The following is a 19,651-nucleotide window of genomic DNA, read 5'->3' on the forward strand; positions in this document are numbered from 1 at the left end:
AAGAGACATCAAAGGCTGGTCCAGAGGCCACAGTCACCTCTCAGTCCAAGATGTCCTCCAAATCCATAACCCCTTCCCACAAGGATGAGGAGTCTGAGCCTTGGGTCATGATACCACTTTTCAGGTTTCTCAGGAATCTTTGTCTTAAAAGCTGATGTGGGGTACTGCACAATGCCAAAGAAATAAAATTGCATGCACACACATTTATGACCCTTGGTTACACAATAAAAAGTTTCCCATCCCCTCCTCACCCTGAAGCCACCCGTGCCTCCCCAAAAGCATGTCTGGGGGAGCTCTGGGTCTGCTAAGGTAGAAGGTGAGGGAGAGCTTCCCTTCTGTGAACTTCCTTAAATGAACATTTTATGATCCAAACCTGATTTTGGGTTTTCCCCCTTTCCCTCCCCACTCCATAGAACTTTGTTGAGGAGGGCCTTCCTATACTCTGAAGAAGCTTTTGGGAGATACAGGTGGCTGAAGAGAGGAAGAGGAGGAAAGACAAGAAACTTTCCTGCCCTAAACTTATCTAAGCCAATATATTTGGTTGCCTCTGCATTTTTTCCTAGATGTTTATTAAAGTGAAGGCAGCTCCTGTCGTCCGCTCTGCCATACCATGACCACATTTTATGCAGCAAGATCACTTTACCATATTATTCCACGGTCATCTAAGTCTGATGGAAAAAATTCTTATTATACATTGGCTATTACCACAGCAGCTTTTCTAGCTAAATGAGTGATGTGTCTGAATCCATTAAGTTTATGATGAAGCCTGATTCTTTATAGTCACATTTTGGTATATTTCCAATGTACTTAACAGTCTTTGAACTGAGGTGTTCTTTTCTGTTTGTTTGTTTGTTTTTGTTTTTTACTCTTTGGGTTGTGAAAAAAAGATTAAATTAAATCCCTCCCCCACAGAAATGAATCTGCTTATTTTTCTTAATCAATAGCGTTGTCCATAGCGAAAATATAAAGAGAGAAATATTTGAATAAGTGAAGACTCAGAATGTACTCAAAATGTGATCATCCCGGTCACGCACACAAAGTTTGGATGTAATTAGGAAAAATAAATTACTTGTAATTTATTACTTGTTTGAGAAACGAGTGGGTAATTCCTTTACATTTTAATTGCAATAGAAGAGGAGTAATTTTATTACTTTTGAGGAGTAATTGTAATGTTTCCAACATTACTTTTGGGTACTACCTGGGGGGGAGCAGGGGAAGTCTTCTGCTTCTCGGATTTCTGGATGAACATCATGTGCCTCAAACTGAGCTTCTGTGCAGCATTGCTCTTCCCTTGTGCTCTGTGGGTGTTTAGAAGGCAACAAGGGAGGAGGTGGAGAGCAAGACAGGTGGAGTGGAGAGAAAAAATTGTTAAAATGGACGGTGGTGGACAGGGCCAGTGCCAAAGGATGGCCGGGCCCTGGCTGAGGGCCCCTGCAGCCTAGTGGAGGGCCCCTGGTTAGGGTAGGAGAGTAGCACTCCTCTTCTGCGATCCCCGGCAAGGTCCCTGCCATGGATCACAGGGACAGAGCTTCCAAACCACCCACCAGTTCGCTCGCTCCACCTACCTCTCTCCTGTGTTCTGCTGCTGCACGCTCAGGGCTGCCATCAACCAAGATGGCGGCAGAGGCTTCTTTAAGGGCTAATGCCCCTGCCACCATCTTGGTTGATGGCAGGCATGTGCCACACATGCATGCCATCAACCAAGATGGTGGAGGGGGAATTAGCCCCTTAGAGAAGCCTCTGCCACCATCTTGGTTGATGGCAGCCCTGCGCATGCAGCGCGCACAGCAGCAGAATACAGGAGAAACCTAGGTGGAACAGGCAGGAGCTGCACACCCGGGACAGGCTGGTGCCCTGGTAGTAGAGAAGAATGGAGTGGAGGGAGAAAGGAGCCGGACGGCAAGGATGTGGATGAAGGAGGCAGCAGCAGAATGAAAATAAAGAACCGTGGAGGTGAGAGATGCCGACGTGTGTGTATTGAAGTGTTTGCACTTGGCACACAAAGCGGTCTCCACTGCCCTTCCTGGCTACTTTGCTGCATTTGCAGTGTTTTTTTGCACCCCAAGGGAAACCTCAACTTTTTTGCACCCCAAGGGAAAATGTTTGCTTGCGCAGGTGTCCCTTAGTTGGTGGCAGGGCAGGTTCCAGGAGGTGGTTGAGTGACAGAGACAACGCCTGATGGCTGAGAGTATATGTGTGTGTTTTTTTGCACTTGGTTTGATGCACAAAGGTCTAAGCTGTGGCCTCGATCTCCCCCCCCCCGCCTCTCTTACCAGCGGAGAGACCCCCACTGCTATCTTATGGATAAAAAAAAATTACTACCTTGTGTGTGTGCATGTTTATTATTAATGTTGTTTTAGATTACTTAGGTGTGCAATGGCCAAGGCCAACACCTTGTCGACACTCTAGGGTTTTTTAAAGTAACTTAACTGTAATTGTACTTATTACTTTTAAGTAACAGTAAAGTAATCAATTGCTTTCAGAACAATTGTAATTGTAATGGTAATTTATTCCTTTTTGGGGCCATGTAACAGTAATTTATTTCCAAGCTCAGCTCTGCACCTACATCAATGAAGTCACATGTTCCTGTGAATGTGCTTTTAGAGGAAGAAATTCTTTAAAAGTATTTAGGTCATAAATGCTTGCCATCAGTGGCATCTGGTATTAGAATTGTAAGCATCTGCCATTTAATGTTCTGTCCTAAAAGCAGGACCAGTTTATCCTCAATAAATATACAAAGTATTCTGTGTGACACAACTTTCTGATTAAGTAAATTTCCAGGGATTGTTTTTGTTTCTATACCCTAGAAAGCTCTCAACTTCAACTTTCTTTGCCAATTTCAGTGGATGCCATTTAATACAGCTTTTGCTGATTAAATGAGGACAGAACAAACCAAGCTTACTGAAGTTAATTTCAAGAAAGCCTTGGGAACAGCAGATCACTGTTCAGAGGCCAGAATCATGCCAGATAATTATGCAGCAGAAGAAACCTGAAGACTAGGCAGGCAAGCAGGCAGACACAGACACTCCCTTTCAGGAAGGCTCTGTAATGGAGACAGATATTTCTGAGACCCAGTGTGGCGTAATGGTTAGAGTGTTGGACTAGGACCTGGGAGACCAGGGTTCCAATCCCCACTCAGCCATGAAGCTCACTGGGTGACCTTGGGCCAGTCACTGACTCTCAGCCTCACCTATCTCACAGGGTTGTTGTGAGTTTAAAATGGAGAGGGCGAGAACCATGTACGCCACCTTGAACTCCATGGAGAAAAGATGGGATATAAACAGGAGTGTAGTCACCCAGGGTCTCAGGGGGTCTTAGACCCCTTACTTTTTGGGGAGCCAGGTCCCAGCAGGGTCCCTATGTTTCCAAAATCCCATGAGCCAATCAGCATGAAAGGGAAGCATGCTGGTTACTGAAAACAGTCTTCTAATGTGTTTCCTTGTCCTTTCCTCCTGATTGGAACAACTCAGAGTGAAGGGAGGTGAGTCAGCCACTGAGAAGAGTCTTCTCATTGAGAAGAGTCTTCTCAAGAGTTTTCTCAGTGGCTGACTCCCTGAGAAGAGTCTTCTCAGTAGCTAACACATTCCCCTTTCCTGCTGATTAGCTCCTAGGGATGTCTGATGTGATGAGAGAAGGCATTAACAAGGACAGAAAAGCAGAAAGCAGTATGCAAACCTGACCAGATTATAATCCTAGTAGGTTCTATCATTTCAGAAGGGGTGAAGCTGAGAGGTGGCACAGCTATGAGTATCATGAAGGGACCCTGCCAGGTGTGTTTTGCAGGGGAGATGTACTGGGACTTCATCCCATTTCTTTTTCCACAGCTGACCCCCTGCTGGCCCCCTCCAATCCGCCACCCACACCCCCACACATCAGGAAGGCTGAGGCAAGAGGGGAGGGGACCCCCAGCCAAACCATATAGCAGAGGCTTCTACAAAGCTTCTTTGAGCAGGTGGAGGAGGAAACGGAAGAGCTGCAACGCCGCGGGGCAAGAGACAGGCTGCCCACAAAAACCAGCGAAAAATCTGCTTAATTCCAATGGGGGGGTCAAAATTAAGCAGATATTCACCCACCCACCCCAGCCTACAGCCTGTCTCTTGCCCTGCAATGTGGCTCTTTCTCTTCCTCCTCTCTGGGCTGGCGCTCCTGGGGAGGATATTACTGTATGGATGTGGGGGGGGCTCCTGCCTCCTCCTCCATGGTAGCGGGGTGGGGTGGGGTGGCAGGTCTGTAGCAGCACAGTGTGAGTGTGTGTGTGTATGTGAGGGAGAGAGGTGGCGTGAAGGGACCCTGCACTTGAGAGAAGGCCGTTGTGACACCCAGCCTAGGAAGGAATTGGATGCGATGCTTGCTTCTTGGGTTTTTAACCCCCTCCCAGAGGTGATGGATCAGTTCAGGTTTCTGAAGAGGAGGAGGGGCACATTAGTTGCAAAGCATTCGAAAGGGATGAAGAATTGTGCCCTTTCTCTCTCTCTCTTAAAAATGGGGCTTTAGACATTTGTGAGATCTTCCTGCCTTCTCCCCCTTCCAATTCCCTTCCCCCCATGCACCTGAAAGTATTCCTGACACAAAGCATTATAATTTGCAAATGCAGAAGGAAAATCGTTACCTCGGTTTGTTATATGAGTGACAGATAATTCAAAGCAACATCTTTCCTTCTCTGTCAAACTCTGTCCAGATAAAATTGGTCTCTCTCTCTCATTCTCTCTCTTGTTAACAAACTTAGGCTGTAATCCAATACACACTTACCTGGGAGTAAGTTCCATTGAACCCAATGGAGCTTACCTTTGAGTAGACATGTATTGGATTGCAGCTTTATTCTGCTCCCTGTGGGGAATGGATGCTGCTGCTGTGGGAGGAGAGAACAAGGAAGCAATTTTCTCAACTAGGAAGGCAGCAACACCAACATGTTAAAGCTAACTTGGTGTACTTGGGAGTAAGCTTCATTGACCACAGTGGGGCTTGCTTGCTTATGAGTAAACATGCATATGATTGGGTTGCATGACACTATAGCAGATTTATCTTGATAAAATAGGTTGTTAATTTCTTTCTTTGGCTGGATTGTATGACAAGATTAGAGATAGAAGAATGATAGTTAAAGAATGATAGTTAAATGATTCGTGTGAGTTAAGGTCATTTTATTATTCTGGGGACATAGCTGTGGGGTGGAGAAGGCATGGAAGGATCTTTCCACAAATGAGCTTCTAAAACCACAACATGCTTTTTAAAAAAACTCCTTGATGAAAAAAGGCTTTAAATGGGGAAGGGCCGTAGCTCAGTGGCAGAACATCTGCTTTCCACGCAGAAGATCCCAGGTTGAATTCCTGGTATCTCCAGGTAGGGCTGGAAGAGACGCTTGCCTGAAACCCTGGATTGCTGCTGCCAGTCAGTGTAGACAATACTGAGCAAGATGGACCCAGGTCTGACTCAGTATAAGGCAGTTTCCTGTCTTCCTATCTCTCTCCCTAGACTTGCTTAACTTCTTTCTTTAATATACTGAGTAAGAGTTGTCTCCAAAAAAGAAAAAGAAAAGTTGCCTGTAGTACTCTCATCTGACAAAGGCCGGCCGGCCTATGAAGTCTGTGACCAAAAAAGCCTATCAGCCATGCAAGGTGGTTTGTCAGAGACTTGACAAAACTCCTGTTTGCTGTCTATATGCAATTACACAAATGCAGGTTGTGAAGTGCTTGCAGAGCACACTACTTGACTGTGTTGTTTCGGGGGGGGGGGTTGAGATGATTATCTTGTGGAAGGCCGAGGGGTAATTTTGGGGCTAAGGGAGTGTGCAAGGGGGTTGGTTAATCCATGTGTGCTGGTGAATCAAATGGGAAGGGATCCATCCATGAGGACTGAGATGAGAGGGAGAAGCTTCCATACGACATCATGGGTTTTTTTTTCTTTATTGCTGTAGCTTTCCAAGTGAATTATGCAGGCCCCAATATTGTCAGTGGTATAACCTCAGAAGTGGTGGCAGTGGGAGGCGTGTCAAGGGCATTAAGATCAACAAGTGGAACCTTGTTAGTCATGCTATAGCCTAATGATTACTGAATTGCTGTGATGAGGAGGCAGGCTTTTTCACTGGTGGCACTGGTATTATGGAAAACACTCCCTACCGAAATATGAGAGGCCCCATCTGCACTGGCATTCCATTGGCTTTTGGAAACGCATCTGTTTACACAGGCATTTACTTGATCTCTCAACCTGAGCCTTCTGCTTCAAGTGCTGTGTTGTTTTAATGGGATTGTTTCATTGCCTATTTCAATTATAGATGTTTATATTTTAATGTTTAAATGGAATTGTTTTATTGTGTATTTTAATTATGGAGGTTTGTATTTTAATGTTGGTGTGATTGGTTTTTATAACTTGCAAACTGCTTAGCAGTCTATATTGGTGTTAAAGCTGTATGCAAATCAATCTATTCTTAAGAATAAAAACAATATTATTACCAATAGCAGAGATGCATTTTTAAAACAAAAACAAAAAAACTTATCAGCAAGGGAGATTTTCTGTGAGCCAGATTGCAAGGCTGGAGAGATGGAGGCCTGAGCATATCTGAAGGAAGATAGCCTGCTCTCACTGGTGCATTCCAGCCTGCCCCTTTCCTGTTCACTGCCAGGTCTGTGTCTCTCACTATAAGGCTTCCCTCCCAAGGTGTGACCCACACACACTGAAAATGTCCCTTGTGTGGCAATTAGGCTTGAAAACAGTCTCCCACTGAAATCAATGGGAAGCAGCCTCCTGCCCTCTTGAACAACCCTGGTACCTGTCCTCATTTTTGAAGCAGCTAATAGTTGCAGAATATATGGATTTTATTTATTTATTTATTTATTTATTTATTTATTTATTTATTTATTTATTTATATCCTGCCCTTTCTCACAGTAGGAGCCCAGGGAGGCAAACAAAAGCACTAAATAAACACTTTAAAACATCATAAAAACAGACTTCAAAATATATTAAAACACAACAACCATTAAAAACATCTTAAAACAAAACATCTTTAAAAACATTTTTAAAAGCTTTAAAAATATATTAAAAGCAATTCCAACACAGCTGACTGGGATAAAGTCTGTACTTAAAAGGCTTGTTGAAAGAGGAAGGTCTTCAGTAGGCGCCGAAAAGATAACAGAGATGGTGCCTGTCTAATATTTAAGGGGAGGGAATTCCAAAGGGTTGGTGCCACTACACTAAAGGTCCATTTCATATGTTGTGCAGTACGGAGCTCCTGATAAGATGATATCTGCAGGAGGCCCTTGTGATGTTCCTGCTTATATTGTAAATATGGTAAGTACTGGTTATATAGAAGACATATGGTAAGTGGAGTGAAAGAGGAGGGGGAGTACATGAGCAGTAGAATGCTGGATTATTGGCTGAGCGTTTGAATGGCTGGGAGTATAAATGGAAGAATGACAGTGGAATCAGGGAGGTGGATGTTGGAGTGTGGTGGACGTTGGAGGTTTGGTGGTGAATGGAGGTTGTTGTTGTTGTTGAGAGTGAGTCGGAGTTCTGAGGCAATTAATGAGAAATAAAGTACATGTCAGAACATATATGAAACCATAAGCTTGTCAACAAAGTAATTAAGTAATCTTGTTATTTCTAATTCTTAATAAATATTTCTTGGTTAAATAAAAGCCTGATTCCTTCAGCTGGGATATACATACCAGGGGGAATAGCAAAGTAACCAAGACTGAACAGTTTGTGTCGAATGGTGGCAGCAGTGGATCGGAGGAAAGTGTATCCAGTCCCACAGAGAAACCCAGGGCTGTATGCTTCAGAGTCAAGAGGCTGCAGGGGGTTTGGGGAATTACCTATACCCATAGACACAAGGTATCGAGATAGCCAGGCAGAGACTAGGCACAGTCTATTGGCTAAAAGGGTTACAGAGTGTCGGGTGGTGCTGCCTAGCAGTGGGATCTTTTGAGATTGGTGCTAGTGCTGTAAAGGGTAAGAATAAACCTGATGTTCCTGTCTGCTGTAGCCACAAAGTGAGAGCTTCACAGGTGGTGCTGGGGAAGGACATCACAGCCCTCACCTGCAGAGCGCAATGATCAACTGGGTATATAAGGGATAACATGGTCTTTCAGATATTCTGGTCCCAAGCTGTATAGGGCTTTATACACCAAAACTGGAACCTTGAACTTAGCCTGGTAGCTAATAGGTAGCCAGTGCAATCCTTTCAGTAGTGGAGTAACATGTTGGCGATAACCTGCTCCAGTGAGCATTTTGCCGCATTTTGCACCAGCTGCAGCTTTGGGACCAACCTCAAGGGTAGCGCCACATAGAATGAATTATAGTAATCCAACCTGGAGATTACCAGTGCATGGACAACAATGGTCAGGCTATCCCTGTCCAGAAACGCCACAGCTCTCTTACCATCCAAAGCTGATGAAAGTCACTCCTAGCCACGAAGGTCACCTGGGCCTCTACCAACAAAGATGGATCCAGGAGCACCCCCAGACTATGGGCCTGTTCTTTCAGATGGAGAATGACCCCATCCAAAGCAGGCAACTGACCAATTATCTGAACTCAGGAACCACCAACCCACAGCATCTCTGTCTTGCTAAGATTGAGAGTCAGTTTACTGGCCCTCAACCAGCCCACCACTGAGTCCAGGGCTTGCATGGCCTCTCCTGATTCAGATGTTACAGAGAAATAGAGCTGGGTATCATCAGTGTTCTGCTGACACCTCTCCCCAAATCTCCTGATGACCACTCCCAAGGGGTTCATATAGATGTTAACAGCATGGGGGACAAGATGGTACCCTGCGGCACCCCACAGCATAACTGCCAGGGGGCCGAAAGACAATTGCCCAATGCTATTATCTGAAAACGACCCTGGAGATAGGATTGGAACCACTGTAAAACAGTGCCTCCAATACCCATCTCACCAAGTCGGCCCAGAAGGATACCATGGTCAATGGTATAAAAAGTCACCGAGAGATCAAGTAGGAATAATAGGGTCGCACTCCCCCTGTCCTTTACCTGAAAAAGGTCATCCATTAGGGCGACCAAGGCTGATTAAGTCCCATAACCATGTCTGAACCCAGACTGGAATGGGTCAAGATAATCTGTTTCATCCAAGAGTACTTGCAATTGCCACACCACAATCCTCTCAATCACCTTCCCTAAGAAGGGGGTATTTGCAACTGGGTGGTAGTTGTCGTAAACCAATGGGTCCAGGGTGGGCTTCTTCAGGAGCGGTCAAATCACTGCCTGTTTCAAGGCAGCTGGAACCACTCCCTCCTGCAACGATGCGTTGACCACACCCTGGATCCACTTGGTCAAACTCCCTCGGCAAGCTTTAATAAGCCAAGAAGGGCAACGGTTGAGTGGACATGTTGCTGGCCACATCATCGCAAGCACCTTCTTCACGTCATCCGGCTGTATCAACTGAAACCTTTCCCAAGACATTGCAACAGATGTTGCACTGGACAGGTCACTGGGGACTACAGTAGATGTGGATGAGACGTCAAGATTGCTATGGATGCGAGTAACTTTACCCTCAAAGTGCCTTGCAAACAATTCACAGTGGGTTCCAGAGAGTCTAAAACTCCATTTCCTGGAGTTAATGTCAACAGACCCCTGACAATATGGAAAAGCTCCACTGGAAGGCTACTTGAGGATGCCTTCTCACTACCTTCACTGCCGCACAGTAGGCATGGTTATGATGTTTTATTCATACCCAATCAACCTCACAATATGTCTTTCACCACTTGTGCTCTAGTCATCGTCCAGCCTGTTTCATTGCCCTTAGCTCACTGGTATACCAGGGTGCAAACTGGCCGCCATAATGCCAGAGAGGGCGCTCGGGGCCAACTGTGTTAAGAACCCAATGCACCTCACTGTTCCACAGTGTGACATAGTCTTCAACAGGGTCACCTGCTCTATCTACTGGAAACTCCCCCAGGGCATTCAGGAATCCTGTGGATTCTATCAGTCTCCGGGGGTGGCCCATCTTAACCTGTCTATCACTCCTGCAGGGGAGGATCAGAGGCATGTCAAACTTCTCCAGGAAGTGGTCTGACCATGACAATGGGGTGACATCCCCCCATTTCCAGACCACCCCTTCCTCCATCTGGAGCAAAAACCAAGTCAAGGGTGTGCCCTGCCCTATGCGTTGGGCCGGTGACAACTTGAGACAGCCCCATGGTCATCATGGAGGCCATGAAATCCTGAGCCAGAACACTAGAGGCAGCCTCAGCATGGACATTGAAATCACCCAGGACTATTGTTCCAGACTTCTCCAGAATACCCGGAATACCACAGCTGAGATGGCCTCTGTCAGCTTGGTCAGAGAAGCTACCAGGCAGCAGGGTGGACAGGACATCAGTAGGAACCCTAGTTTATTGTCTCCTTGGCTCAACACCAGGTGCAAGGCCTCACAGCCAGCTCCAAGACAGAGTGGTTTCCTGGTGACAGAGATGGAAGTTCTGTAGACCACAGCAATTCCTCCCTCCCCATCCCTGCAGCCTGTGCTGGTTGCACCAAGTATCTAGGTGGGCAAAGCTGGGTCAGATCAACTCCTCCCAGCTCACTCACCCAGGTCTCGGTAATGCACACCAAACTGGCACCTTCATCCATGATCAAATATTGGATGAGTGTGGTCTTATTGTGTACCAAATCTGGTGTTAAACAACAGCACACACAGGCCAGTGGGCACAGCAGATGAGCAATGAGGAACCTGTCCATGAGAGGAGTGGGAGTAAGGAACAGGACGTAGATAGCCTTGCCCTCATCTTCCATGGTATTTCACCACCTCCCCATGGCTATTCCTCCCTCTACCCATGATCACTGAAATTGGGGTGGCATCACCTATGTTCCTCCTGACTAAGACTCCTCCTAAATACCTGATATGAACCCAACAAGAGCCCACCAGCAAAACCTACTCAAACCAATTATCCCAGTAGGCCTCTGAGAAAATTGGGAACAGTCAGACCCACTCAATATTTTTCACACAGGGTACATCTACTCTCCCTCCCCATCTCATATCCAGGGAGGGCCTGCCTTCTGCCAGTTACAAACTCTCACTCTGAAGGCATCTGGCGACTTTCTCCTATTGTTCAGTTCACTGCACAGGCTCTCACCCTGTGCAGGAACTACACATGCGCCATACACCCTCCCCACTATCAATCTCCTCCACATTGGTTTAAAACATTTTTTTTAAAAAATGCATCCCTGATCAAAAGAAATATACATAACCAAATATTAGCAAAAATGTTTGCTAAAAGTGCAAGCTACTTGTGAGAAAGGGCAGAAAACACCAGATCTTCTTCATATTAAATAAAGAACCCCTACCCCCACCACACTTTGCTCCATTGCCTTCTTGCAGTGGCAAAAGCTTTCCAGAAGGAGACAAATTAATCCAGCATCAGCCCACATCCTTACAAACTGCACTTAATACCTGCATTTGTCATCCAGTAATCCTTGCCAGATCTGTGTCAAAACTATGCTCAGAACTCTTACTTTAATATAAAAAGAAGTTTAAGAGCAGAGGCATTGCAAATCACTTCCAGCAGTGATGTGAACTCCTAGCTCTTAACCGTTTTGCTGGTTAGTGTATTCTAAAAGCTATTTTGCACAGCCATGTTTCAGTACGAGAGAGGAAATGGAGAAAACAAATTGTGCCTGCCATCTATACTGCAGTCACATATTTCCAGAAATGTAAGTGAAAAAATGGAAATGGACTGCCTTCAAGTCAATCCCAACTTATGGCTACCCTATGAATAGGGTTTTCATGGTAAGTGGTATTCAGAGGGGGTTTACCATTGCCTCCCTCTGAGGCTAGTCCTCCCCAGCTTGCCACAGCTGCACAACCCAGCCCCTTCCTTGTCCACAACTGCCAGCTGGGGGAAAACTGGGCTCCTTGGGACTATGCAGCTTGCCCACGGCTGCACAGGTGGCAAGGCCTGTAACCCCTGAGCCACTCACTGTGGGGTGATCTTTAGCTGGCTCTTTACACCCAGGAGACATGAGTAGGGATTTGAACTCACAGACTCTGGACTCCCAGCCAGGCTCTCCTTCCCACTGTGTTATACCAGCTGTCAGAAATGTAAATATTTCCTAGCAATTTTGAAGTATTTTATTGAAAGACAAGCTGATCTTATGAAACCACATTAGATGGGGCAGAACAGGCAGGGCATCTGGCCATTACTTCCGAAGAAGGCTAATTTTGAAGAATTTAGAAGATTAATAGATAAAATACTACCCAGTCTCAAACCTACTTTTTGAAGGCGTTAGAACAGGTGGGGTGACCTCTAGCCCAACTACGACCCTATCTGGATAGGGAGAACCTTGCCACAGTTATCCATGCTCTGGTAACCTCTAGATTGGACTACTGTAATGCACTCTACGTAGGGTTACCTCTGAAGACGGTTCGGAAACTTCAGCTGGTGCAGAATGCTGCGGCCAGAGTTCTTACTGGGACAAAAAAATTTGATCATATAACACCTGTCCTGGCCCAGCTGCACTGGCTACCAATATGTTTCCGGGCCAGATTCAAAGTGTTGGTTCTTACCTATAAAGCCCTTAACGGCATCGGACCGCAATACCTGGCGGAATGCCTCTCCCGCTATGTACCTACCCGGTCGCTGCGATCGACGTCGAAGGCCCTTCTCCGTGTCCCAACGCATAGGGAGGCACGGAGAACGATAACTAGAGCTAGGGCCTTCTCAGTGGTGGCCCCTGAACTATGGAACGCCCTCCCTGATGAGATACGCCTGGCGCCTTCTTTGCTATCTTTTCGGCGCCAGGTAAAGACCTACCTCTTCGCCCAGGCATTTTAAAAATTTTAAAATTTGAATTTAAAATTGAAAATTTTTAATTATGTTTTATTGTGTTTTTGTATTTTAACCTGTTTTATTATGCTGTACACCGCCCTGGGAGCTTATTGCTATAGGGCGGTCTAAAAATGTAATAAAATAAAATAAATAAATAAAAATTGTATTCAGATGGTCTTGGAGAATGCCAATTACTCGGATCCATTTCCATTTTTTTAATTGAAACACCTAGGTGGCCCAGGTGGATTAGAGTAGGGCCCCACTCATACGGTGGGTTACGTTCCAGACCCCCGCCAAAAAGCAAAAACCGTTGAAAATTGAAACTCATTGAATAGCATGGCGCGCGATGCCCGAAAACCGCCATAAAAGCGGAACAAGTGCCATATGAGTGGCGCTTTAGTCTAATTGCATCTAATTGAGACCGCTGCATTAGTGAAGTGCCATAAAGCGAAGCGCCGTAAAGCGGGGCCCTACTGTACTTATGATGGAGAATGCAGGTGGTGGTGGGGTCTACTCTCTTAGTTCTCCTGAACCTCTGAATGGCTTTCAGTACCATCAATGATAGTATCCTTAAGAACACAAGAGCCTGCTGGATCAAGCCAGTGGTCCATCTAGTCCAGCATCTTGTTCTCACAGTGGGCAACCAGATGCCTATGGGAAGCCTGCAAGTGGGACCTGAGTGCAATGGCGCTCTCCCCCCCTGCAGAATCATACTGCCTCCAACAGCAGTGTTAGAACATAGCCATCAAGATTAGGTGCCATTGATAGCCTTATCATACACAAAGTTGTTATTATTATTATATTGTCTTTATTTATGCCCTGCCATCCTTCCAAAACTGGAACTCGCAGCAGCTTCCAGATGAAAAACACATATAATTAAAACATACAGAGTCTAGATTAAAATAAAATTAAACTAATTCCAATATTAAAACCATTCATACTTATAGCTAAAAGAGAATAAAAAAACCAGTTTAAAATGAAGGAATTAGGCATTAGCAAGTTATCTAATCCTCGTTTAAAGCCATCTAGCTTGGGACTTGGTGGCCATCACTGCTTCTCAACGGAGTTCCATAGATCCTTCTGGATTGTCTATCTGAGTTGGGCTTAGGAACCACAGTTTACAGTGGCTCCTGTTCTTTCTTGATAGGTGTTTTCAAAGCTGAAATTGAATCCAAGCAAGAAAGTGGTGCTATAGGTTGGGAGATCACCTTCTCTAGAAAGTGGTTTACAACTGGTCTTGTTTTTATGCTCTGGATTGTTGCAATCCTAATTGTACTATGTAAGCTGCCTTGAAAAAGTTGCATTCAGAAAGACAGTCTATACCTGTTTTAAAATAAATGAAATCACAGCTAAATCAGCATCTTATTACATATTCCTCCAAATGGAAATGGACTGCCTCCAAGTCGATTCTGACTTATGGCGACCCTATGAATAGGGTTTTCGTGGTAAGCGGTATTCAGAAGTGGTTTACCATTGCCTTCCTCTGAGGGTGAGAGGCAGTGACTGGCCCAAGGTCACCCAGTGAGCTTCATGGCTGTGTGGGGATTTGAACCCTGGTCTCCCAGGTCATAGTCCAACACTCAAACCACTACACCACACTGGCTTCCATTATTGCTGCACTCACTGACATGGACTTTTTTATTGCAGGAGGTGCTCAAAGGTTTCAAGACTGAATTGGCAACTAAAATGCATGCCACTTGGAGTCTGTAAAACACCACAAGTCTTGAATTGCAAATCTGGCAGCAAGATTCAAGTGTTTTACTCCCTGACTCATTATGTAAATAGTTCACAAAAAGTGGGAGCTATTTTCTTGCTATCTGCTGAACTTTGGTGCTACCAATGCAACTGGGCAGAATGGGGTGCTGCAGCTTGCTAACTCAGAAGGTGTGAGCAGTGAGGGCTGGTGGCTCTATGTCAGTGAGGCAGTAGAATCTGCTTCGGGTGTAGTCTGAACTTCCATGGAGCTGTCCAAGGTGCTTCGGCTCCTTAAAAGTTCAGACTAAAACCCAGAGTGGATTCCATTGCCCCACTGGGATGGAGCTGCCAGCCACCAACAGGTGTGAGGTGAAATGAAGGCCTACTAGAGCTTCACCTGGCCATATAAATCCTCTGTCCTAGCTCTTAAATCTGAGAAACTTACCATTCTTGCATTCCTTCTTGTCTCTGGAGAGCAGTAATGGGAATGCTTCCCCTACCTTGTGTTCACCTGATAATTCTTGGGTGAACACGTAGCCTTCTTGGAGAATTCTTCATGGGAAACGTAGCCTTCCCAAGCAAACTTACCATTGGGAAAGAAAAGTAACCTGAAGCAGAGCGGAGTCACTGCAGTCAGGAGAAGCCTTGTAAACCTCAAGGCCTAGATGCTCCTCAGCATCCTGAGATGCATGGAATATGTAATTTCCCCTCCCTCCTGGCATATGACACTACAAAACCCATGCACCCATGCACTCCTGAGACCATGCAGGCCTTAAGGACGAGGCCAACAACAGCCTGGGTGGTACAGTGGTTAGAGTGCCCGACTAGGACCTAGGAGACCAGGGTGCAAATCCCCACTCAGCCTTGAAGCTCACTGGGTGACCTTTGACCAGTCACCAACTCTCAACCAAACCTACATCACAGGGTTGTGAAGATAATATGGACAGCAGGAGGAACCTATATGCCACTTTGAGCTCCTTGGTGGAAAGGTAGAATAGGAACAGAATAATAAACCAACAAATATAATCTCCTCTCATCAGCAAGCCCACTCTGGTGCCTCACCACCACCACCTTTCACAAGAGTACATTTGCCTGGGCTGGTAGTGCTCGTTCAATCCAAGCTGAACTTGAGAGGGGTTTTAAGCTCAGTTCAAATTGTGGGTTGGGTTGCCTCCAAACTCCTCCCAATCCAGATGTGATGACATCAGTACCCTAAAGAAGACCAAGCTGCTGCCAGAATAAACTCCCTCCTTAGCAGCCAGCTCTGCCTACCTGCTTTGCCTCATTCAGCGAGCCTGCTTGGTTGCGCATGGTCTTCTGTTTGCTCAGCTCTACCTTGACAGGATCTTCAGAGATTTTTAAATTTGGATGGATAATGCTGTCAATGTTTATTAATGTAATCTGACTTCCCCACAACCTTATAAGTGGAAACGGCTCATTTTCAAAGGCAGCTTTCAGGCAGCAAGAGCTATACAATACAATTCAATGTAGCTTCTATTTCAGAAAGTGACCAGAAATAGATACAGCGCATTAACAAGGCATCAAAGCATATTCTAATACTTTAATGATGAGAACTGAGAAAGCTCAGCAAAGGAAATCAGCACTTTTAAGGCCATGAGATAAGAAAGCCCTTTTTGTTTCTTCTGCTGGAACCTCAGACAATCAAGGGGCTTTGTTCAACGTAACTACAAAAGCCAGTGACTGTGATAGGACCAAAAATGAAATGGTGTTGCCCAGAAATGAAGTGTTGCATTTATTAAAAGGATTTAGGGGAAGATTCATTTTTCTTGCTTTGCATGGGGTTTCTTGGTAGATCAGCAAGTAGGGTCTGAAAAAAAGAAAGCAAGATATCCAGCTCTGCTCCTTTACCTACTAATGTTGCTGTTCTGATGTTTCTGAAATAGTCTCTTGCAATTTCTCAAAAATCTACTGCTTAGTTAATCAACATAAACACTGCTTCCTTCTCACAGTGACAGCTAGACACTCAGCCTTTAAAAACGAGTTACTGTACTGTGGTTCATAACCAACTCTTCATTCATCTGCCATATAGTATCTGGCCAACTTGTGTAAACAGGAGCTGTGAGTACACTAGTCACCTACAGCAAAGCGCTTTTGTTGGCTACACCTGGAGGGGCAGCAGGTTGTTGTGCCGATCAGTCGTGAAATCCATTTGACGATGAATTTTAAAAAATGCACTCGAGCTGATACCACCAGCATTGTGTGCCCCCATTTTCAGAAAAGAGAGGTGGAGACACACTGGAACCAGCAGAACAATAAGTGGGTCTCTACCCAAAATCGCTCCTGCTTTCCCAGACCCCATTTCTTGCCCATATTCCTTCATATCAGGCAGGGCTGGATACATATATCATTTTTCTATCCCAACATTCTTATCCCATGTATAATGTTTCCGCTCCCCAGTGACTGGATTTGTCTACAAAACACCCACTGATTAAGGTTTCAGAAGTTCAGAAGAGGGCTGTGAGCCGATGTGAAACAAAAACAGCCTCTCTCTTCTATGAACTTGCGATACTGCTGTGCCTTTCATTAAAGCATGTGTGAATTAAGTTGGTGTGTCTATTCTTGAGTAAAGGAAGGAATATGCCACTTAAAACTTTAGTTATGCTTCACTGAAATATCACACATCAACTATCTCTGACACAAGAATAAAAGCTTAATTGTTTTCTTAAGTACTAGAAACCTGATCTACAGAAAAATACAAACAAGAAGTCTGTATTAATTGCATACAGCTGAAACGTTTTGCAAGAAAATGATAATCTTTTCCTGGCCTGCGTAACCTGAAAGACGGAAAATAAGTAGCCCAAACTTTTCCCGTCAAAGGACCTCTATTACAGGAAAAGGTCTACCTGCTAAGTGCCAGACCCTGTTAAATGCACAGAAGCAGAAGCAGGGGGGGAAAGAGTGGTAGAGCCATCCTGGAGCTGAACAAAACCTTAAGGGGTTCACCTTATGTTCCTCTTGAATTTTCTTATCCATTTTAGAAAAACCTAACTACATTAATTTGCAATCAGATGTTTGCATGCCTTTGCCTCACAACAATGGCTAGAAAGAGCTGGTAGTGCAACAATATTCTTATCAGCATCTCTTCTGAAATAATTTCTTTAGCAAGATATCTTTTGCACGGGTGTTGTTCAAAAGACTGAGCCTAAGCTATCAAAATCCCAGAGATCATAACGCAACATTTCATGAGGATGTTAACTAAAGTATCACAGATGCTGGAAGCTGGAAACAGCACACAATGTTTCAGATGGCTTCTTCCAACGCAAAATTGGCATGTGCAAAGCAGCATGGACTTTGGGCACTCTGTTATAGGCAGAGCCTTGGAATAATCAGCTATAGAGCCAGCTGAAATCTACGTAAGCATGATAAAGGGACCAATTCAAGAAACATGATAAGGAATTGATGGTTAGATGTGCTATGCAACTCTCTGCAGTCTGCATATTTGCTGGAAGACCAAGACCCACAGGGCTTAATGGAGCTTATTCCCCAGCAGTAAGGTTTTGCTCAGGATTTCCCTGACATAAGACTGGACCCTGATTTATCTGTACAAATTCCTTAAATACCTGTTTTTATTTGCTTATTTGCTTTCCATTCTGTAAGCATGTTGCTTACAATATATGTGTGTGTGTGCATAGATATAGATATATGCTGCTGTGTTCAGGAGCACCCTGGGAATAGTTACAAGCATACGAGCACTAATGGAAAAGAAATAAAAGCATGGAGGAGGTAAGGGACATGGAAAGGGGAGTAACAGGAAGTAGCAATTGATCCACCCACCCACCCCAAAACAAATTGTCTGCAACCCCAAGTGGCAGAATTTGGAGCTTGATTCTCCCCCCCCCAAATCAGAATTTCCCCATACAGGTAGACCCACATTTTACAGGGGAAAAGCATAGAGATTAGTGATGTTTGGGGGTAACCTCATGTGAACTATACAAATTAAATAGGAACGCAAACAGCTGCAAATACACAGTAAACTTCAGTGTGGGCAAGCCCTTACTTTTGAGTAAACATTATTCAGATTTTAGTCTAGATACTGCAGTTGAAAGTATATGAATTGCTATGGGGTGTTAGTGGTGCTGTTAATCTATCCTAACTCCTAAGCAGTAGTGTAGTGGCAAATTCAGAAGTGCAGGGGCCCTTCATGATATTCAAAGCAGCACCACTCCCCCCTCTTTTGTTGTTGCTGGGTTGAGAATGACATCTTTGTTCATGCCTTCTCCCACAACAGACATCCCTAGGAGCCAATAAGCTTGAAAGAGGAGAGTATTAACTACTGAAGAGAGATTTCTCAGTGGCTGGCTCACCTCCTTTCAGCAGGAAAGGGCAAGGAAGCATGTTAGAAGACTCTTCTCAGTGGCTAACACGCTCCCCTTTCATGCTATTGGAGACATAAGGACCCTACTGGGACCATGCTCCCAAAAAAGTAACCCTGGACAAGTACATCCCTGCTCCTAAGGGTTTAATATTTGTCCAAACTCCTATGAAATTCTACAGAAATTCACTGAGAGATGAATTTCATCATAAATTTGAAAACATACATAGAGAAAATAAAGTTTAAAAGTTACTGGCCCAATCCAAATCTGTGTGACGGTTAGTAGATCGGATTTGGGGACTGCTGGATCAGGGTATCAGCTCTAAAAAGAATTCCAGAAAACAAGAAAATTTATGACAAGTGAAACAGCTGTTACCGAACCGGGGGGGGGGGAGCCATAACCTAAACTATTCCTAGCAATTCAGAATAATTTTTTTAATGGGGGAGGATATTTGTAAAAGGCAGAAGCCTTCACTGTTCCTATATCAATCTGCTAGAATGCTTTCATTCAAAATCATTCACACCTAAATCTAATCATAAGAATAAAACGTAGGAAAATTCTAAATAATTGTTCATGCATTTAGTATAAAATTTCTCAGCCGGGGGAAAAAAAGTAATGGATTTGTATCTGTCACAGATGAAAGCAATCCAAACTACAAACTTGGCTTGACAGTGCTGAACTGACATGCAAAGTATCTTAAAGTATCATCAATGGGCGGGAGGGCAGTTATGTGTGAGAAAGAAAATACAAACTTCCATTCCATCTATAAAGGTCAGTACCTTGCTTGTACTTGCTCATTTCAGCATGCGAGTTTTCCCTTGATGATTTAGAGGAAATGGAGGGGGGTGG

At 44.7% G+C, this 19,651-nt stretch overlaps 2 protein-coding genes across 4 annotated transcripts in view; one reads left to right on the forward strand and one right to left on the reverse strand.

Annotated features, from left to right (window-relative positions):
• Positions 1-4,695, reverse strand: part of RGS7 (regulator of G protein signaling 7) — a 186,542-nt gene extending 181,847 nt beyond the window's left edge. For all 3 annotated transcript variants that reach the window (XM_061624593.1, XM_061624592.1, XM_061624591.1), the window contains exon 1: positions 4,610-4,695. The gene's annotated coding sequence lies outside the window, so the exon portion shown is untranslated. The remainder of the gene's footprint in view (positions 1-4,609) is intronic.
• EXO1 (exonuclease 1) overlaps positions 1-19,651 on the forward strand; it is a 381,281-nt gene that overhangs the window by 35,430 nt on the left and 326,200 nt on the right. The gene's annotated exons all lie outside the window — the stretch shown is intronic.

Source organism: Rhineura floridana, chromosome 4 (assembly GCF_030035675.1).
Source record: "Rhineura floridana isolate rRhiFlo1 chromosome 4, rRhiFlo1.hap2, whole genome shotgun sequence".
NCBI classification, from domain to species: Eukaryota; Metazoa; Chordata; class Lepidosauria; order Squamata; family Rhineuridae; genus Rhineura; species Rhineura floridana.